The 23,502-nt window shown below is 36.2% G+C and overlaps 1 long non-coding RNA gene across 1 annotated transcript in view; it reads left to right on the top strand.

Annotated features, from left to right (window-relative positions):
- Nucleotides 1-4,404, top strand: part of LOC115289001 — a 70,780-nt gene extending 66,376 nt beyond the window's left edge. The window contains exon 3 of the long non-coding RNA XR_003907324.1: nucleotides 4,328-4,404. This is a non-coding gene — a long non-coding RNA (uncharacterized LOC115289001). The remainder of the gene's footprint in view (nucleotides 1-4,327) is intronic.
- The last annotated feature ends 19,098 nt before the right edge of the window (nucleotides 4,405-23,502 follow it).

Raw genomic sequence — 23,502 nt, forward strand, 5'->3', positions numbered from 1 at the left:
TTAGCATATGTATGCGCAGTAACTTGTGCCTGGCTCTTCTTTGTTTCTATTTCCTAAGTTAGGCTTTCTATCTCCGGGCCAGGGTAAACATTATCTTCTGTTCTTTAACCCCCTTTATTTCCATGTCTTAAGTTTGTGAAGCTCAATAGAAGAGCCTTTCCAACAAACATCTGCAGTGCCTTGTTTAACTTCCTCTTCATAGAGGTGGGAATATGCTTCCTCCCATGAGGTTTCTGGGGTATATCGGTCTGATTTGGAACATTGTGAGGTCTAATCAATAGCAACAGGCTTAATTTTACACGAGCAATGAGTTACCAGAAGGAGATGCTAGCTTCCGCCCCTGTGGCAGGAGCCATGCTACGTCTACCATTTCCTTACTGTGACCGTGTCATCCAGCAAGGCAGGTGCAGCTCCCAGCAATGATCTCATAGTTCTTGGGTTCGAGTCCTGCATCAGGCTCTGTGCTGACAGCTCAGAGCCTGAAGGCTGCTTTGGATTCCGTGTCTCCCTTTCTCTCTGGCCTTCTCCTGTCTCCCTCCCTCCCTCCCTCTCTCTCTCTCAAAAATAAACAAACATTAAAAAAATAAAAAATTAAATTAAAGAAAAGAATATTTAACGACTTCCTAGTCTTTTTCCTCAATGGCTATTGTTCATTGATAACAGGTCTTTTTATGTCTGTTTTTCTCTTGAAAATAGTGAAATTTTGAGGTGGTACATTTAACCATTTTCTTCCTTGGTGTTTGATTTATGTACCATAAACTTCAGGAGATTTTTCTACCTTTAGATATTAAGTTATAATTTCGAAAACAACAAGAAAAGCAGAATTGCACTGGATAGAAAGTTGTATATTTTTATATCACAGATGGGAAAGAAAACTGAGATAAAATTTCGGTCTAGAGCATCCAGAGGAAATAGCCATTTGGACATGTGTGTGGATTTCCCAACTAGGAGCCTAGATATGTTTCCTATATTGATCTGTTTCATTCATTTCCCATTTAGGGAAATACAGGTGACCCTGGAGCAATGAGGGGGTCAGGGCACTAATCACCCACACAGTTGAAAATGCATGTATAACTGTTGACTCCCCCAAAACTTAAATACTAATAGCCTACTGTTGACTGGAAGTCTTACTGAGAAGTTAACAAACATTTCTCATGGTATGTATCTTGGATGCTGTATTCTTAAAGTGAGCTAGAGAAAAGAAATTGCCATTAAGAAAATCATAAGGAAGAAAAAAATACATTTACAGAACGGTACTGTATTTAAAAAAAAAAAATCCATGTATAAGTGGACCTGGGCAGTTTAAACCCAGGTTGCTCAAGCATCAGCTGGAGTAGCCACCACACTGAGTTCTACCTGTATTTTTACCTTCTTAAGGCTGGTGGAGACCAAACCAAAATCAGAAGGTAGGGGGTGTGTGTGTGTGTGTGTGTGTGTGTGTGTGTGTGTGTGTGTGTGTGTAATGGGAGTGAGTGTCAGGAAGGGGAAAGGACACCACTGAATTCAGCTTGTCACTTGTAGTGAGAGCTGATGAGAAAGTGAGTTATGTTAATAAATTATAGGTAAGTAGGAAGAAAAATATTTCTTGTTGTAGATGGTTAAGTCCAGCCTTTCCTTTTTTGTTTTTGTGAATGAACACATGATCTTTTTAAAACTTGATTGATCTAGGCGAAACTCTTACATAGATTTCTCCCATTTTGTAAAACTAAAGTCTCTTTGTTCTCAATTTGAAAAGAGTTTTCCTTCCCTTTCTTTTGTTGGTCAGCCCTTTTGTGTTTCTGTGGTGTGGAGCCACCAATCTGACTCCAGTAGCACAATCACACATGTGATGAGATGAGGGACAGACATGGGACCAGATTGTCCCTGGCGGCTACTTTTCTGCTGACTTGGACACAATCCTAGGGGAAAAAAAATAATTTAAAATAAGTTCCTCTCTTTAAATCTTAAAAGTTTCTGGGACAGCAGGCAGGGACTTGGCAATGTGCTGGTAATGTGTTTTAGCCAGGATGGTCTTCAGAAATATGCTTGAGAATTATTAACTCGTCTGGGCATAATTTAGCAGTATTTACTGTCTGTTCCTCTGAGTCATTGCACAATCTGTACTGTCCCTGGGATATTTAGACCTTCCTGGCCTGGTCTATTTTGTCATGTAATGGTATATAAAGATACAACCATTCTTAAAGTGCAAGCTTGTACCCTGTCTAAGTGTGACCTCTTTAAGTTAATTTTTATGCATCAAAGCTATTTGACATTTACCCAAACAAATTCAAGTCTCTTGGAGAGTTTTTTTCTTTTCTCTTAATAACAAAACCACTGTTGATCTGACAGCTTGCTCTCCTGGGAAGAGATATTGTGGGTAGCTTTAAAGTCTTAATGCTTCCAAAGTCCTTTTCTACCACCGGTCCCAAAGCAGTGTGTCTGGAGCCGGGGCAATGCAGCTTGCCACGGTGGCAGCTGGGAGTTTGACAGTGTTATGAAGAATTGCAACTGTTGATCAGTGAATTGTTACAGTGTTGATGACAGCGTTGCAAATTAATTCTGAAATTAACTGAGGGGACATGAAGAGGTCCCACTGCTTATCTGAGAGAAGGAGGGCAGGGTAAAAATTACCAGTGGAGCTGAGTGAGGAACACATTCAGAAAATTGTGTCTAGTAATCAAGGTGGCTGGTACAATTTCCATCGTCTTTGGGAGAGGCATTTGCCTAAGGAAAATTGGTGACTGAAAGTTACATGTAAAAGAGTTATGACTGAATGTTTTCAGTACTTTGTTATTTTAGAAATGATTTATTGAACTCATTGCATCTTAGAAAGGAAGAATTAATAGGTTGCTATTTTCCTTCTGTTTCAAAATTAACCCAATATTTTATAAAATTGAAATACTTTTTCAGAGTTTCTTCTATTTCTCCTGCCTTCCTTCATAGTCAGTCACAGGGTTTTTTTGTTTTTCTTTTCCTTTTCTTCTTCTTTTTTTTTTTTCCCCAGCTGAAAGTACCTTCTAGTGTTCAGTGTTATTTTGGCTACGTGTGCAGAATGCCGTGTACCTGAAACCAGAGATACCCTCATCGGTTTTTAGTAGCCATTAACATATGCTTTTCCCAAGGTTTTGTGTACTTATTCTGAGCATGTGCCTTTTACAATGCAGAACACAAGAGACTTGTTTTGTAAGATTAATGAAGGTCACCAAAATTCTCAAAAGTATTCTGATAATTAAGGCTTTGTTTATCAAAAACAAGTTATATTAAGAGCAAAAAGATTCATGGTAATTATTCATAATCTTAACAATTCAAGTGTAGCCACCTCATTTGTGCATTTAATTCTTCTTGTTAATGTTTTGCATAAATCTGCATAATTACTTGAGTTGCCTGTTGTAATTTTGACAGCTACTCAGTTCATGTGCACTAAAGTATATCAAAAGCTTGATGTGCTGAATATTTATAATTTTACGTATGTTCTTGGGATAATATTTTTTCAACAATATTTTTAGTTTTTATAAAATTGACACGGTATACTTGGAAACTTTGCCAAAAGTGGCTCTCTAAAACAGAGAACTCATGAGGGAAATAGACTAACATTTAAAGGTATAGAACCCACCCGGGGCAAATATTTTCAGTAATTCAGATGAATTATACCTGTCATGAACTATTTCTCTTTCTCGATTTCTCTCTCTCTCTCTCTTATACACACATATACCCTAAACAACACACAAAAACCTCATCTTATGGTTTTTATAGAAGTCCTTTAAAATCAGGAAAACCAAGTTTCTTTTCTTTTTATTTTTCTTTTCTTTTGCCTTTTTTTTTTTTTTGGTAATTAGTTTGTAAGAAGGAGAATAACCAGATGCTTGACTGGATCAGAGTAACAGTATAGTAAATAAATAAACCCAAGAACAACCCCTAACACTAAGCAAGTGTAAATTTGCATCATCACCTGAATTCTATGTGGGGCAAAGAGGAGGCCAGGATCCATTTCATTATGAAGTTATTCAAATGAAGGGAAATGTTTGACAAAACATGTTTCTTAGTAGGAGAATTTTTCAGGTAATATGAAATGTCCAAGTACTAGCCAGTTTTAATCAATGCAGTCACAGAGAAATAATAGCAGTAAAAGAAACCCATCAATAAAGTGATATTATGCTTCCTCCAAACTCCTGGTGGGGAAAAGATTTTATGGATTGAGAAAATTCTAACCTCTTTCAGATAAATGAAAGCAGGCATGATTTCAGAGTGATAGCAGATGTTGCAGTTGTTTGTAAATATCCCTGTGCTTGTGAAATATTGAGGCATTTCAAGCCTAGATCTTCAAGGAAATGTTATTGTTTTTGCTCAGGTATACTTGGGGGAGTTTCATCAGTCAGTTGAAGTTGTATAATTGATTGTGCTGATATCAGAATTGAAATAAGATATTAAAATGAGGTAAGCTTGAAATTCTTGTCACTGGCATTCTCACAGTCGATTTAAAAATATCTCTGAGGTCCTGTTTTGCATGAAAACACTGTAGTTTTTTCAGAGTGCCTGCATTTAAAGCTAATTTTTTGGTTTAAAAAATATTGAAGTTGCTGAGTCTTTTATGATGCATACTCTAACATCTGCATACACTATTAAATAGGAAATGACATTCCTTGGAAATCAACTTAATAATTTACTCAATGCTTATAAATAATGTTATTCTAAGAGTTGATATATAACAATATCCATTACCTATACATTGGGATTTTGACTCATAACACTTTTTCCAAAATGATATAAATTTATTAGCTTTCCAGTATTACACAACATGCCAGTATTTTTGAGTTATTATAACTTAAATGAAGAAGCCAAAGAATGAAAATGGTTCCCTAAGAGAACAAAGATCTTGTTAGAATTCAGCTCCTGTGAGATGGACATGAGGTCCAGAAGCTTCCCCTACCCCATGCAGATAACTGCACCAGTAGTCCGTTAACAGGTTTTCTGTTGTTGTTGTTTAAATGCTTCTTGATGCATTGAAAATACCATTCAATTTTAAAGGGTATTGGGAGGGTAGGGGTGGCTGTTGAATGTACATACTTCTATGGGGTTATTTTGCAAAAAAGGGATTCTGTAGGTGCAAGTATCAGAGAAATTTGTCCAGTCTTTTTCTATGTATAGGTGTTTCTGTGTATTTGTGATGTGTATTTGTGTATTCATGTAAGTTGTGCACACACATACATACAGGAAGTTGATTACAGTTGCAAGCGCAGTCATGTCCTTATATTTTTCATGTTAATGAGTACTCAGATATAAGTGAAAAATTAAAAGGTGGTTATATTTAGCTATAGCTGTACACTCAATGTATGTTGCACACAGTAGGAAATGAACATAAAACCAGTGAAAAAGCCTCAACATTGCGGCTATATGCATTAATTAAAAGAAGTTTGTTAAACTAAATTTGAAAAAAAACTTCTTTAATTGTGTTTACCCAAAAGCCTTTTCTTCCTAATTTAAATAGCATAAACATCTGGACTAAAGCAATATTAGAATCATGGCAGTAGTCAAGCAAATCTTGTGGAAAATAATGAAATTAGATCCCTGGTGTTGTGACAGAGTAAGGGCAGGATACATCAGTTCGATGTTAATAAAATTTCCATGAATGACTGAATACAATTAAGAAATTGTCAGTTGCGGCAATGAACTTTTGTAGCTCATAGATGTTTGCATCATTTGATTATGCTGGCAATTTAAAATTGTTTGTTAGTGTCTGTGTTGGGATATTAATTATGACCTTTATTACAGCCCACAATTAAACTAGTCATATAGCAACAAGCACATGGTGTTGCGGTACTAAAGGTCTGAACTGTTTAGAGAGGGGTCTTCCGTGTTTGGGCCACCAGTGCCCTTTCAAACTGGAAATGATTTCTTAAAGGATGCAGTAGCTAAGAAACTGCAACAACTGGAATGAGTAAGCCCTTTAATACAAGAATTTCTTTTTAATAGTGTTTTAACAGTTTTAATTGCTAACAACATCTGTAAAATTGGAAAAAAGCATTTTTAACTGTGACTCCAAGATAAGCTTTCCCTGTTTCAGGAGGAGAAAACAATTATTCATTGGTTAATTAGCTGTAAACAACTTTTAAAAGACACATCCATTATATATGTAATTATTTGAAAAAAGGCTTTAATGTTATTTGTACTAATGCATAATTATTAGTGCTTGCTAAAAGGATTAACAGTACTTAGATGACCACTATTATTGAGGAGTATCACAGTGAAGAAATGAGATTAGCGTCAGGGAGGAATGTAGTATGATGAATCAGATAGGGATCTTGTGTTGTTTTGTTTTTTTTCTTTTTGGCACCCTTCAGTAGAGGTAATGTGGAGTCCTATTACCTTTCAGAAACAATGCGTTTCAAACTCAAGAAATGGTAGTTTTTCATCTTTATTTTTATGACACATCAAGAAAATATCTCACCAGACAAGAATATATTCCTAGGGTTACATTGCTGCTATGATTTATTTATTTATTTGTAACCCTGAGTGCCCTTTTTCAAAAAATCAGCAGTAAATTATATTTTAAACCAGTGATTATTAAAAAACAAAGTAGTTGCCAATAAAACCATCAGCTTTTCAGAGTCATTTGTGCTTAGGGCAGCTTTTGTATCATATTTATGAGATCATGTACCTTGTTCCCCATGGCATGTTTGATAATTCACAACCTTTGGTAGAAACCAAGCACAATAAAAACAAACTATTTCTGCCTGATATTTGGATTTCAGTTGATGAAGTTCATTGTTGACTTGCTTCTTTCTAGTGATCAGGGATTCTTGGTGAAAAAGAACAACTTGGACATTCCAGAGTCAAAAGAGTTTGGGCATTGGCATTTCTCCCACACTCCCCCTCCCTTTTGCTTCTCTTGCTTTTCCCATTACCTTTCATGATTACCTGATACCATTGTTAAAAAGACTCAAAGTTGTGCATTTCATTTTGCAGTAATGCTGATAGATGTTGCATAGCCTGGGGGCAAACGCAGGGCTTTTGTACTTGTTGCTACTGTATATTATAATTAACTCAGCTTAGGTGGCCCAAAGGCTTGGCTTGGGCTTTCTTACACCGATGTCTGGATTTAATTCCACTCAAAAGTCCTCCCTTTTAAAAAGAACTGAAGTTCTGGGGCTTTGGTTTCAGGATTTGCAAACCTAAGTTTCCCAGGATGCCAGTTAAAATCTCCTTGGTGGTGACATCTTCTTTCTCTCTCCTTAAGACAGAGAAACTAAATATTACCTGAGGGAAGGCCACTGTGAGATAAGACCTTGCCTAGAGCACTGTGTAGACAGGAAAACTCTTGCATATCTCTCTATAATAGAGTCTTTGCTCCAAAGTCCTTGACCAAGTTTTCTACTCTGAACTAAAAATGTGAGTTAGTGTCCTTGTGAGTCATTTCAGCATCTATTGGAGAGCAATGATATTTTGAGTTTGAAATTTTTATAGCATTTGGCATGAGCTTCCTATCTCTAAGCAATAGAGTTTTTTGTCTTAGGTGGTAAGGAGCAAACCTGTTTGGGCTGTCACATTGGCCAAAGGATCTCAGCCAGATTCTCTCCTTGCTTGCCTTGAGAGACCTTACCTATGACATTCTTCTAGTGGCCATTTAAATTTGAGTGTACTTGACCTTTGGTTAATGGACTGGGTTGTTAGATTCTCCCTCTTAATTTCTTCCTTATTTCTGTTACGGAATCTAAATATTTGCAGGAGGGGGAAATGGTGGGAAAATTCACCTGCATATCCTATACACGTATGTTTTTAACTCCAAATTCAAACACAGTCCAGGTCATTTGACACGGAGGGGGTTCTAAATGGATACAGTAGCACTGTTATTTCCATTCATTGACAGGGAAATTATTACATTTTTAGGAATTTGTGAATTTAAGCATAGACGATTACATTGAACGTTGGGGTTTCACAAATGGGAAGCCTTGTTGCTCAATTTACTAATTTATTTTGTGATCTGTGACTAAACTGAGTAAAAATGCAAATAGTACAAGGCCCTTTCCATTTTATCACCAGATCAGTTTACTGATGGGAGGATCAGAGTCACTAAACACTCCAACACTCTCGTGATTCCTAAGTAGTTGGGCATTAAAAGCAGCTAAAGTGAAGATGATGGGAAGATTGCTGCGCTTCACACAGGGAGGTTTAAATGAAATCTAGTTATTTATTTTAGGTTTAAAATGAAGGGTTTCCAGCTCAGTTTTATTGGCCATTGTGACAGCACAAACAGGTCTGTTTCCCATCACAAGAGACAGTAAACTGCATTGCTGGGAGGTGGCAAACTCATGCAAAAAGGAAAGCATTTGGCAAAGGCTGAATGAATAATGCTGCAAGCTTAAAGGGACCCTGTTAAATGTCTTTGTATGTTATTTGCATACAACTTTTAGTGTTTAAAAACTAAAAATCATGTTTTTGATTCTTTTACTTCTTTTGCATTTTTGTAGGGCCCAAATAAGTTTCTTTTTACATTTATGACATTAAAAATAATTCATGTAGATGTTTTTCTTTCATGTGTATTTACTAGTATTTTCAGCAAAGCCAGGTCATCAAGGGAACATGGAATAGGAAACCTGTTAGGATATTGTGCATTGTGATACATGTTTAGAGATACTATGGGTCAAATAAAATTCTAATATGATTTAATCCATCTTTAACAGAGGATTTATTCTGAAAATCCAGTAGAGGGAGTGTGACATTCCCAGCAGCTGTACATAGATTGCAAATGCCTTTAAGCAGAAATGATGGGAAATAAGATCCCAATGTAAGGGGATCAACAGCCTAGATTCATCATCTTCTCAACACTTCAGAATATGAAAAGATCAGATGTGGCATAAAAGTTGATTTGTTTAATACTGTCTCTTTCAAATGTCTCTTCTTTAAAAATTATTCAATTAAACTAAGTGATGTAGCTCTTTTGTGAAATAGGTTGGGGACTGAGTTGCAGGGAGTCCATACATGCAGGCCTCCAATCCCTTACGCAAAACCTCTGGGGCAGATGTATTTTTGCATTCCTAAAGTTTCTATTTTAGAAAGGTAATATGGTGCATGTACCACAGATTATGCAATACCTCCAGCTGGGTCCGGGGCAGCACCCTATAATCAAACACATTCATATTTCTGCATTGAAATGTATGAATATTCACACTGAGTGGGATGAATAAAGACTGGAAATAATCTCCTTGAAATTAGTTCAGGTCTGGTTTTGCTGCCACATGAGTTATGAAAAACCTTTCAGAGCTTTTTGTTTTTAGAGTTGCAGATGGGAGATTGTGGACCAGTATTTCTATACTCACTCAAACGTTCCAGTTATTTTTGGGTGTCATAGTTTTAATTTTTATTTCAGTTGGGTCATAATACATTGCTGTAATCAAACAAGCAGACAGGGACAAATATGACAAGAACATTACTGGGAGACTCAATGTTTTGTTTCGTTTTTAATAAAAAACCACCAAAATTAACAAATATGAGCCTAGCACTGTGCTAGGGTGCCCAGGGATATGCTAGCGGAGTAGAAGAAGCATGGTCTCTGTCCTTGTAGAATTTATAATGACTTTAGACATGTGAGACTTCCTCTGTCTCTTTTCCTCTCTCTCTCTCTCTCTCTCTCTCTTACAGAGAAGAATATCAGGATACACACACACACACACACACACACACACATATACATACATACAAATGCTGAATTGAGTATTCCAAAAAATACGTGCTTTAAGTGAGCAATGGTAAAGAGATTTAAACTCACCTGCAAAATCCTATTGATTGGCAGTGGCTGCTTCTGGTGCTATACTAAGGCTTCTGAGATAAGTCTGAGATTAGTGGCAAGAGGCTCCTTATTGATTATCAATATATGTTATGGTGGTAGGAGAGTTGAATGACAACAGATATGCCATCTGTTTGCCATCCCTTCATATCTAGGTAGTCAAAGTCAATGGTTTTTCTTAAGAGGGGTGTTTTGTTGCTGCTGATGTTGTACAGTTGTTGTTGTTGTTATTTTTAATCATTTTATGTCCAGTCCCAAGAGACTTAGTTAATTTTGAAAGTTTAAGAGCATAGTTATGGAATTATGTGGTTATGACTTGATGATCCCTTAAATAAACATATCTTACTTTTTTGTGTGTACAATTCTGATGTGGTAAGCTTACATGAGTCTGGAACAATAAAATTCAGTGTAACAAATTAGATTTATAATCATATTGATTACTAGTTGAGAATCTCTTCAGTTTAACTTTCTTGTTTTTTCATTTCTTCTTGTTTTAACATGAGTTATAAAAATGCAGTACTCTTAATTAAATGTGAACCTCTTCTGCAAGAAACATTAATCCATTTGGGGACTGTTACCCTAATTATTACCTTCTTTTATTTCTTTTTCTCTTTCTCTTGTTATTTCAGGAGACTGTTTGCACTTGGTGTATTCAAATAAAAAGGCTTAATAATCTTGTTGCTAAGACTGTCTTTTCAGTCCACCCTCTGAAATGTTTAATTATGATGAGCACAGGATGTTTAAAAGACCTCATTCCAATGTGATTGCTATGAAATACACATATATACATATGTAAGTATGCGTTGTGTGTGTGTGTGTATAAATGTGGCAAACATTCTTTAATGGCAAGGATATAACACTCCACGCGACTTTCCTCTGCCTCCCTTACCCCAAGCATTCTCATATGACCTAATCACAGAAAAACGTGTCAGATTTTCCTAGCTCTGGAGTTTGACCTCTTCCCATAAGAATTGGGTTTTGACATACGCTTTCTCCATTTCTGACTGTAATATCTTGAGATCTTACTTGAGAGATTTTTTTTTTTTCTCTTGAAGTTTTATTCTCAGGTTTGGAAGGAAAAAGATTCTTTTAGTCTTATAAATTATTTCATATTTTGCAGGTATATGGTAAATTGTATGGTGATATAATTTTATATCATTAACAAATACTGAGCTGAATATTTTTAAATGAATTCTGAAAAGTTCAAAGTTCCCTGCTGCTTGTGTGAAAGGTTAGGCCATCACATTTAAAACAAGACAAAATGGAATAATAGAGGAGCCACAGGCATCTTTTATTTCTATATCTTTGGGAAACAGCAGCAGGGATCAAACAGTTTAGCTATGACAGTGCCCTCCTAACCTGCCGTGTACCTCTTTGGGCGTGAGAATGGACAATCCAAGGGACCAAAAGTGTGCTCATCCAGACTCTTTTGAACATCAAACTGGGCAATCATATCTATACCCAGGGGAAGCTGATTCATGGCTGGCCACAAAATGGCAATGCAGGCAACCAAATGAAATGGATTATAAAATTTGATTGGTATAACAAATCGAAGTTAAAATGTCCCCTAGTGCATTTAATACTAAACTGGGAAATTGTGATCAGATAGTGTGGAATTATAAATTATTTTTGCCAAAAAATAGAATATTGGCTCAAATACAAAAGACTTTAAGAAGAAATAGAACAATAAAACTACCAGTTTTCACTAGATATCAACAAATAGACTTTGTAATCAATGTAATACAGGTTTATTTTAAATCTGTATTAAGTACATAATAATCTTAAATTCACCCTACCCAAATGGTAACTGGTAGATATGTATCAAGAAAATAATAAGCAACTATGTTATTCATCTTAAATTTACCAGCTTTGAGTCTATGTTGAAATTCAAAAAAAAATTACATTGGACAATTTTGAACGGTCACAAATACAAGTAAAATACCTCTTCTATAAGATAAACAGAAGGATTATAATTGACTTTATAATTTAAAAAATAAATCAGATAGAACAAACATTTGGAGTTGAGTATTTAACTTGGTTTAAGCTATGTATGCATGTGTTTTTCTTTTGCTAGATCCCTGTAGTATCTAAAAATAGGCTCATGAGTCTCAAATGATACAATTTGAACAGAGGAAACTGTTAATGCATGAAGAATTAATATATTTCCATTATATTGAGGTACATATGGTTTTATTGAGTGTATTTACTGTTACAGACACATTTGATGATATCATGTCTACACTTTCACTATATTTTGTGTGTGAGTGTCAAATTAGAACATTCTTTATGTCTATTCACCCATTTAAATGTGCCAGAAGCCCATTGGTAGCTTCATATATGTATCAACATCCATATAGTGCCTGCGGCAGCCATGAGGTTATACCTGCAACTACAGGGGGTATAATTGACTGAGGTCCCCAGCTATGGTGCTCTAAGTGCCACTTCTGAGTTTGCTCCTAGGCCATGCCTCCTACATGGCTCAGCCAATCACTGAGCATGGGAGATGTACCAAGTCAGGACACTTTCTGGGATGTTTGGGTCTCCTTTGACAGCTGACATTGGCACAAGGATTCCCCATGGCTCGCTGAATTTTCCTACCAAGGCTGTCTCGGAGGTTTCTATCCAGACCTTCCTCCCTCATATTCAGACTGTGTCATGGTCTGAGGGCTTTCCTAGCCTCTCCTAAAATCCCATTTTGGCATATGCTTCTCACAGGACCCAGTGCTTTAGTGCTTTAGTTTATTTCTTATTCTTTGGAGATTTTAGTTATTTGTCAACCTTAACTTCAATCACTTTCAATAGACTATAAGCATTGAGATGTTTAATAAGTGTTTTAATGAATTCATAAATGAACGGATGGCTTTTTGAGCAAGATTTATAGTTAATGAAATTCAAATATGATGTGGTCTTTGTCAACTATATGCTCCCAGTTTTACTCAATCTCTGTCCTTAAAATGTTTTGAACTTAAGATTTTAATGATATTCAAGCCTGAATGTAGCTTGTGACTCACCATGGGTAGGCCCATATCATTGTATTTTAGTTGCTAACTAGTCATTTACAACCAATGCATATTTCTGAGACACCTGTGATTACTCTTGGTTGGAGAACTGGAGGATAACAGATGTATACACATAGTATTTGCCTTCAAGATGCTTACCACCTCAGTTGACTGGAGACAAAATTTACAAGTAACTACCATCTATTAGCAATTAGGCAGACTAATGATGTGTGAAACTTGAGACAAAGAACTTTTCACATATAGCCAAGATCACTCACAGATGAGTAGTCCACTTGCAGGCAGAGTCTATATGGCTAGGTTTTCTCAATAAAATGAAACTCTACTACCTGCTCACTTAGTTTCCCAGGCTGGTGGAGTTCTAGTTAGTAACGTAGAATACTTGTGTCCTGATTGGAAAGTGCAACCGGATGTTGGCTGTCTATTCTTGCTCTTCAAAATTCTGTCAGCACACTAGCAGTATTAACAACATTACCCTGGAACTTGTTACAAATGCAGAATCTCAGACCTAAACCCAGAACTACTCAATCAGAATTTTTGTCTTAACAGGTGACTCGCACATTAAAATTTGAAAAGTGGTGCCTTGGAGTCTGATGCTAAGACTCTTGGCTGTTCTGTTTCTGTAATGAAACTTAGATCACGGCAGTCCACAATTACCAGAGAATCTCACACTGAGTTCCAGAAATCCCAACTAAGTGTTGGGTCCCAAACCTGATGGGTCAGCACTTTTTCATTAACTCTTTAAAAATTATATTTATTTACTTTCTATATCCTGCACTGTTCCCAAAAACATTTTTTGTCTTCATTTATTTTGTTCATCCATTAGCAAGATGTATTATCAAAAAGAAATTATAAAGTATATGTAAATATAGGACTTTAAAGGTAATAATAATAATAGGTAAAACCCCCCAAATTATAATGATATTCTTGGAAACAAAGGTGAAGAAAAATATGGATATAAAACAGAAGTAAAAAGAGAGGAGGGTACACAAAATCCATGCAGAGAGATCTAGTACCTGTGTCTTCTTTTGCAATAAAAAGATTATTGATGACAGTGCCTGTTAGCTAGTCAATGCCACCTGTAATAATGTCCCCAGGAACCAGCCTTCTAAAATTTAGTGCCAAGAAAACCTTTGTCTAATTTGAAGAACTACTGTGCTCCTATCTTTATGATAATAAAGCTAATATAAATTACCAATGTTTCTCTCTTTTCCTAACTGCTAGGAAGCACAGGGCCGAATTTTTTGACAACTATTTTAACCTTCACAACTGAAATATTTCATTTTCTTTCCTTGAATACATAAAATGATTTAATCTTATTGTATGTATGTTCTGTATCGTACCCCAGTTCAAAGCACTTATGGAAGCGATTTCTGTAATGAATAATGACTATTATATCAACATATAATCAATCAACATATTTTGTTTCCATTCTGAGTGACATTGGAAAGAATGAATGGTGACTTTTTTGCACCACTAAGAAAAGTGGATTGCTCATTTCCTCTTAACCAATTAGAGTCAGCTGGTTCCAGCATTTGGGGCATGCCCAGTAGAGGGTGAATTCTAATAGATGGGGAATGATTAAGGAATAACATTGAAAGCTATACCCAAGGGAAAGACAGGAGTAACTGTGAAATTGGACATAGTCAGAGGAACTTATGTAGTTGTGTATGTATGATGCCTCACTAGAATCTCTCTGGATCAACTTCCCGTGTGTGCCAATGTCAACCCACAAAGGTGAGACAGCAGAGTGTGCCATTTTCAGTGTAGATAATGTAGATACATTCACAAGTAAGATGAGAGTCCCATGGATTGTTTCTTCTGTATAAAGATGTGTTTTTGTGGCCATGGCCATGGAAAGATGGAGGTAGGCTACCTGCTGTGTGTTTTCACCATGCCCAGGAGCAGTTCTAACTCGTGTTCGCGTTAATACTTGAACACTGTTATTTAATTCCATCCATTTAAGCCTTTGGGTCTTGATTATATAGAGACCATCTGAGTGACATTACATTTTAATTATTATTCTGCATTTGCTCTTTTGATGGAAGAAATGTTTGTGATAGATTTTGATGTGTGCAGAAGAGTTAAGGGGTGTGAAAGCACGAGCTTTGGAGGAAAAAAGGACAACAGTGAAGGAAGTTGTGTTGGAAGATAGGAAAAAGAGAATGTTTGCTCAGTGGGTACTTCTGCTCTTCAGATCACGAAGGGTTAGTAGTAGGTTTTTCTTATTTACCTATTATTTGTTTGTTGATTTGTAAGCTGCTTATCAGGGTGGGCATGGTGTTTTTCAAAAAGAGTTCCAACATTCTCAGCACAAAACTACTTGCCGTATATCTGTACATCTTCCTGTTCAGTTCTGTAAGTTAATTAAGATCTGGGAGTCAGCCTTTAGTTATAGATTGTCTTGCTTATAGCCAGTAGTGTTAAACATTAATGTGATTGAAACTTTATCATTTTAAAACCTGTGAATAATTTAGTTTTGTTTTTCAAAGTATTTTCCCTTAAGAATATTAATAGCAAAAATACAACATATGTCAAACTTTAAGAGTTTATGGTCACAGAAGTTACCTATGAACAGGCATGTAGACTTTTTCTGTATAAGTTTTAAGTGAATACTTATTTGTAAGTATATAATCAACACTAGGCAGCTTGGCGTTAGTTTTTTCAACTATTATAATTATCTTTTTAATGGTAGAATTTTAATTAAATTTGCAGTATCTTACTAAATTTCTAGCATTAATATTGTTTATGCATGTTCAATGGTATTCAGGTTTCTTGACTGTTATACAGTTCTACCTGTAGGCCAAACCTATATAGAAGCCTTGGCTCTATTATTATTTCTGACATTGGGTAGCATTTATTTTATAATTGATTGTCAGCCTGTAATTTTTTGCCTTGGTATACCTTGAACATTTTACAGTGTGCATTAATTTTTATAATACTTACACCCTACCCTGTCAATGCTTTTTTTAAAATAGTGAAATGAAGTAAGATGATCTATATTTAATTATGTCTTACTGCACCAGAGGTTCTCACCTGGGTTGTACAGTAAAAATACTTGGAGAACTTTTAAAACTCCAGTTGTCCATGCTGCATCCAGTCTAATTTAAGTTAGAATTTTTGGACCCAGGAATCAGAAAGTTTTTAAACCTTCCCAGCTGATTCCAGCAGAAAAGCGCATCTGCTCTGAGCCACTCCTGATGTCCTCCAAATTGATTTCCAAAAAGATTCTGTGCCTGGGGCTTCATACCCATTTGGTGTGTTCCTATCCTGCTTCCTAAATCAATTTCAAGCCAATAATAGCTTGAACCAGTATAAAAGACAGTGGGAGTATTTTGTAGTGAGTTTTACCTAAAAAAGTCATTGACTTATTACAATACAAGGAATTCCAAATGTTGAGTCTTTTCATAGGCATAATTGATTGCATCTGAAGTTCATTATAAGTGCTCTATCTAGGAAATACCCAAGTAAGCATTCCACTGAATTAAGATTTAACATTCAAATTGGGTCTATTCAAAAATTATATATGTGAACCCATGGGGCAGGCATACATACAGATATAAATTTAGATATATAGATACATATCTGAGAATCTTTACTTGAGCCCAGAAAAATTGGTTTGTCTAGGTTGGTGCCAGGAACCTTCAAATTGGAGGCAAGAGCCTGAACTTTTTTTTTTTTGTGTCTGCTTCTGCCTGAAAATTCTGTCAACTTTATTATGTAGACAGTTAAAAATGTAAAATCAGGTGAGATTGATTTCTCCTCTCTCTACCGCCCACATTTTTTTTTTAAAGTACAGACTCTCTGGATAAATATCCTTAAGTAAGAAAGTTTAAGTGCCTACTCTAACAGTTACAAATAATTTTATACAATAGGCAGACAGACAAATTGTGCTGATCGTTTGTATTTCTTAAAAAAAAAAAAAAAGAGAGGGAGAGAAAGTCTGGCCTGGAGACTAGAGTAAATCACAAAAGTGATCTCAAGTGAACAGAGATAGATTTCTAGAATACGGTGTGCAGTGAAACCACTGACCTCTTATACACGGGTTCATGTCTTTTTCTACAGAAACAGATGGGTAATAGCATAATGCCGAAATCATGCTCTACATAATATGGACCTAGTGATTGCAGACCTGATTGCTTGCCATATGGTTGCTGAAGGGTTGAAGAGAAAATGGGATGATATGCAAACCCTTAAAAGCAACATTTTTATTGAATGGCCATTACATTAAAATCCAAACTCTGCAAATGAAGGCAGGAACTGTGGTGAATAATGATGAAATAACAAAGCAATAAAAACAGCAGCAGCATTGTATGTATTTTGTTTTCGATATGCAAACTAAGGGCAGACTTATTTTTGTCACTTTGCCTAGCATTAGTATGAGCATTAGGGGGTAAGGTGGTGGGACATGAATGCCTTTAGGGCAGAAATACTGTATGTGTGGAGCATTGCTGCATTCACTAGGTCAGAGAGAGAAGAAAATCATCACTTGTCCCAGAGGAACTAAATTTGACTCAAAAGCTACCTGCAGTATGTGACTAACCTCCGTGAAGTTCAGTATATCAGCAAGAAGCTAGTAATAAAAACCTGTTTTAGAGTCTTGTGTGATAATGCAGAATGAAGAAGCTTGTTTACTTTTGCCTTTGAATTTCCTCATGCAGATTTTGCTGTTGCCTCACTGTTGGCAAACAGGTGTACGGAATAAGGTGGATACCATTTCCCAGAGCGCATTACAGTTTAGTTGAGCAGCTGCGATCTGTTTTGCTCTGAGTTTTGTTTTTAGTGTGTTACCAGGAACAGATAGGTTTTTCTTCTTTAAAGAAATTTATTTTATTAGCTTGCTTCAAATTTGCATATACTTCATTTCCTGTTTTTTTTTTAATGAATGTCTTTCAAACATGCAAAAATCATAAGAGTTTGTGTCTCAGAAATGGAACTCAAATTCATTAAATTCATTAAACTAAATCTACGAAGAGTGTGGAGGGTAATACGGTGAGAGGTAAAACCTTAGTACTTCAATGAGAAGTATTTATTTTAGCATGTATGAGCTACTGATCAGGACCAAACATTTGCACAATGTGTGTTACTATGCTTACTAACCTATGTGGATTTGGGGAATTTATATTCTTGAGTGTCTGCCTACCTGTGAAGGTTCACTCTTCAAGAAAGGTGGTTTTTTTTCACACCCATAAATGACATCTTACTATGAATTAACTTATTAAATTTGATAGATTTTTTTAATTTCTAAGGATTAAACTATATGATTAGTAAGCAATTTGAAGAGTTTGCTTTTATTTTCCTCATACTTTGTTTCTTCTGAACAAGACCACTGTTGTAATTCATATTTTCATAAGCAGAAAGGTCTTGAGAGAGTTTTAAAGTTCCAGAAGAAAAGGGTTCTGGACCTCTTCTAAACACTGCACTGCCCATTTTTATAAAAAATTTATTTGGAGGAAGAGATTGATGTTGGCTAATATGATAATGGGGAATATTCTTTAATGTATCTTGATTCTTTCCCTAATTGTTAAGGATGGTTAAGAATTGTTTTGTTAAGTTAAAACTTATATCCACTGTCAGGCCAAGTTACTGAGATTTCAGTTCAGGGATTCTTAAACTGGCAGGCCAGTTAAAGCACAAATCACCTCACCTAACCCTAGAGTTTCTAATTCAATAGGATCTCCACAGAGTGGGTTATAATTTGCGTTTTAACAGTTTCTTGGTTGATGTTGATGCTGCTGATCCCTGGAACTAGACTTTGAGAACCCCTGGCTATGTTTTTAGTGCCTAGTTGTCAGCCAGAAACCTTAGTACCATCAGGCGAGCTTTCGATTTATTTGATGTTTAAAAAATAATGGCTTGTACACCTAAGGCAGCTAATGGGGCCCCACTGAGCTAGAACAAGACAGCTTTGTCTAAATTAGGAGTGGGGGTGTAGGTGGAACCACTTTAGCCCTGATGAGAGAACTTTCCATGTTTCCTCACTGCTAAAAGCCATCAGCCAGATCTGCATCCTGACAATATGCATCACTCTAGTTCAGTCGGTGAGAGTTATGCACCTTCAAAATCCCATTTGCTTCTGCTGAAAAAATAAGACTTCTGTAGCACTGTTTAAAGAACTCTCATCCACTTAAACAAATCCTGGAATTGTTAGCATTTCATTAGCCTCATTGCTTTTATTACTTTCTGTGGCCTAAAGACATATGACAAACGCAGTATAGTATTTAAGACATTTTATGTATGGCAAAAGAGTCCTCCCCACGCCCAGTGATAAGCATTTTCTTCCTGCCTAGAAAGCTGATTTTTATACAGCTTGACTAGTGACATGTCTCCTGTGTGGCAGAAATAAGTTTTGCATAACTTTTAAGAGCCCAGGCTGACCTATTTAACAGATACCGGTGCTACATAATGTATTTAGGTCAAGCATTGTGTTTGAGCTTCTCATCACTCTTATACTAGTCTTGCATTCTGTGAAAACCTGAGGTATATCACAGATACAGATATAGGCCAAGGGATGTTGTCTGATATCAAAATGTAATAAATCTCCATATAACATAATTATCATGTCATCCACTCCTACCACTAGAGTTAAAAAGGAATCTTAGGTTTTAATGAAATATCTGCCCCACTGATTTTACTTTAAGGCATCCACAATGCTGCCATTAACACTGTGCTATCACTGGGATCCTGAAAAGCATCAGTGAAGTGAAAATGCTTTTGAGTATTGTTACTCTTTGGAATACTTTTCTTTAAAAATTAAAATAAAATGGTGGTCTTCTATTATATTTTTGTAACTTTTTACCTGAGAAGTCAAATGATTAAGTTTGAGAGTCAAATCTCTCTCAGGGTTGGATTTTTTCCTAGCAGAAATTTCTCAGGTAAAGATTGAAGCCTGAATATGGGCAGTGCCATTATCCTAATATGTTGGGAGATGAGCCCGTCTATCTTACAACAATACCTTATTGCCTCCAAGGATCTTAAAATTGTATGAAAGTAAATGTGACCTTAAAATGAGATGTTGAGAAAATGCAATTTAAAAATTTTTGTAAACTAGCTCTTGACATATATTTATCAGATATTTGTTCCTCCTTTCTAATTGGAGAACATTGATTTTTTTAAAGAATTGGTGCTAATACCCTTTTATTTTTATATCCATGTCTCACATTGTCTCCTCTAAGATATCAAAACAAATGCCTTGAGCCTCAGGAAAACATACCTGGAAGGGATAAGAAAAAAAAAACCTTCTAATGTAATTCTTTAGCTTTGGTATGTAATATACCATTTTTCCCATTTTATTGCTAGTAAACTAAGATTCGCGTGCCTACCACAGTCAATCCACTGTATGCCACCGGTTAGAAATCGACTTCCTGTCTCGTCATGTACTTATACCTTGGCCGCAGTACTCAGGCTATAAAATCAGTGGGTCTCAACCCTGGCTGCACATTAGAGTCACCTGGGGAGCTTTAGAAAAAACTAGCAGTGCCTGGGCCCCACCCCAGTCCATTAAGTCGCCATCTCTGGGGATGGGGCTTGGGCGAGGATTTTTTTTTTTTTTAAAGCTTCCCAGGTGATTCTAATTGTGCAGCGTGTGTTGAGAACCACTGTTTGAAATGAAACAACCTAGAAGTTTGTCCTCAGTCTTACACAGGAACCACTTTGTCAGCATCCACATTTTTAGTCACAGATTGCTAGCTACTTTTATACAAATGAAAATTAATTATACACATGAAGGGAAAGAGAATCTACGGCATAAAATTCAATTTTGTAACCTACTTACACTGAGAATGGGGCACTTGACTGAGGCTTGAGGAAAGAATCTCTGACCAAGTTCAATATGAAAACGATGACTGCCCTGGTCATCTTCCCCCTGTCTTTGATCTAGAACAAGAACTGATGAAACAGGGTATTAAACACAGCAAGCCAGATGAATTCCTTGCCCACTCTCTTCCCTCATCATTGTCTAAAAAATGCTGCTAGGAATAGGGTGGTTATGGGAGTAAAGAACTTAACAGATCCATGTATTGAAGGCGTGAAATAAGGGTTTTAAGAATTAAGGATCACAGTTTCTGCTTTGGGCCAAATGACAAAGCAGTAAATTTGCCTCTCATTACTTTTGTCTCTATCAAAAGGATACATTAAAGTGGGTATCAATAGGTATATTATGCATCTTAAAATCAAATGTAAGTAATCTTTAAGTGAGTTGTTATTTGGATTGTGTGTTCTCTGCAGATATTTGAAAAATGAATTCCTTCTCTTCACTTTCCCCTCCCTATTACTGTTTTATCCCTAGATGGATCTGATGTTTTATTGCTGTAATTGTGGGACAAGACCTTGTTGGAGATAGGGCACATATCCAAGAGTGTAACTTTGTGAATATTGGCTGTGGCATAGTGAATGAGAAATTCTAGGTGAGGTGTAGTTAGTATACTTCTATATTGCATCCACTGCTATTGCTCATCTTACTTGGGTTTTATAAACCTCTATGTTTGCTTTTGTCTGTCTTTGAGAAAGCAAATACATATTTAGTCTGTGTATTGTTCCTTTACTATGATTTTTTTTGTTAATTATTTGAAAACATTTATCAACCTTAACCATTCACAATTTGTCACTTGCATATTTTATGTCACTGGTAACTTATTACCTTTTATTTTTAAAGTACTAGTTGTGCTCGCTTCAGCAGCACATATACTAAAGTACTAGTAAATTTACTGGCATTTTCAAACGGGAAGAAATATAGCAAATTTTATTGACCTTGTTAAATTGTTAGTTTCACGTACGTGCTTATGAGTGAACTTCAGCTGTTACTGGGTCTATTTCTAATGTCCTGTTCTGAAGTCCAGCATCGAATTGGTAGACTTATTATTCAAAAAAAATGTGTTAAGATGGCATATAAAACTTATTCTTTATTTACTTTTTATTTTTTTTTAATGTTTTATTTATTTTTGATACAGAGAAACACAGAGCATGAGAGGGGGAAGGGCAGAGAGAGGAGGAGACACAGAACTGAAAGCAGGCTCCAGGCTCTGAGTTAGCTGTCTGCACAGAGCTGGACGTGGGGTTCAAACCCATGAATGTGAGATCTGACCTGAGCTGAAGCCGGAGGCTTAACCGACTGAGCCACCCAGGCGCCCCTAAAACTTATTCTTTAAAGAAAGATACTTAATTTTCTTTTGTAATCATGACAAGATTTTTTTCAAATACAGAGGCTTTTTTAAATCATTCAATTTAAATAATTTATAATAATGCACTTTTTTACTCTGTAATCTTAACAATTTGGAGAAAAGCTGCCTTTAAGTGAAATGGGTAGTGTACTTTTGATTGATCCCGTTCAGACGCATGACCAGTATGACAATCTATATATTACTTCAGGTGCATTAAACATTCCACCCTCACAGAAAAACAAAGACCAAACTGCCCTCAGAGGAGAAGGTCGTGCCACATGGTGCGCCTTCATTCTCATCCTTTTGTCCCATTCCCAAAGCTTCCTCTAGGAGTCTTCCATTTTGATTAACAGCCTTTCTTAGGAAGTGGGAGGCAGAGACTAAGATGCTAAACTCTCTCTGAAGTGTGTGCTAAATGATTCACAACAGTGTGAATGAATCAATTTCTGCAAGCATTCCCAACCTTTTAAATACGTAGACTGCCAAATCTTTGTTGGATTACATTCAATAAAGAAAAAAAAAAGCACCTTTCTCCATGGCACCTCTTTCCACACAACCCACAGTATGCCAGCCCTTTGAATTTCAGCTTCATTATACTTGCCCCAGAGATAGTGTTTGGGGGAAGCATCTACTATTAATTTGTCTTTACATTTAAATGTGTTGAAGTTTGCCTCTTTCATTTTCATCATTGCCATTACTGTTGGGGTTCATTTTAGTGGCCTCAAATGTTTGTTTTAAGAAACTGTCAGAAATAAGAGGAACAGCATCCCTATTGATGCATAAGTACATAATGCTGAAGAGGGATTACCTTCTCCCACACGGAAGTGAAATATCTTTTCCTGAGTATTTCTTTTTGAGGGAAAACAAACCAGCGACAAATGTGCTGTATTCACTTAGCTAATTGTGCATTTATGCTAAGGTTGCTCAAATTTTAAATGCATCAGTGTGTTGAAGAATTAGAGTCCATTCTCAAAACTGATCTGAGAACTAAGTTTAATCTCCAAATACTATGATCTAATTTAAGGACCAGTATATATTTAGGGGAAGTTGGTGACTATATTTCAAGGGCAGCAACATCAACACTCTGGGGTTGTCTTTTATTCTATTGACTGGTGATTGATGGTCTCCCTCCAGATGGAAGTACATTTCAAGATCGGCATCATTGTTTTAGAGCAAGGACTTTTCAAGATTCTCTGTGTGTAACTTAGGAGCCGTCAAACCTATACTACCTAAAACTAAGTTCACAATGAATATCTCCATTCCCCTTCACCTACCAAAAAAACCCCTGAATTTCCCTTTTAATATTCTGTCTCTCCCTTAGTGGTATCACTGTAACCCAGTCATCTAGGCTAGAGAAGAAGTTTTGTAGAGGGAGGTTATGAACTACACATAAAGAACGTTCAAAGCCTAGTGTGACATCACTTAGAGGAGTAGGTTTCAGGGATCTGCACCAGAATGACACAGGGTTTGCTAAACTGAGAGATTCCTGGCCTTTCTTCAGATCTACTGAATTCAAGACTCTGAAGATGTGGCCTAGGAATCTTTATATTCACAGGCTCTCCAGGCT

This window comes from Suricata suricatta, chromosome 4 (genome assembly GCF_006229205.1).
Source record: "Suricata suricatta isolate VVHF042 chromosome 4, meerkat_22Aug2017_6uvM2_HiC, whole genome shotgun sequence".
NCBI classification, from domain to species: domain Eukaryota; kingdom Metazoa; phylum Chordata; class Mammalia; order Carnivora; family Herpestidae; genus Suricata; species Suricata suricatta.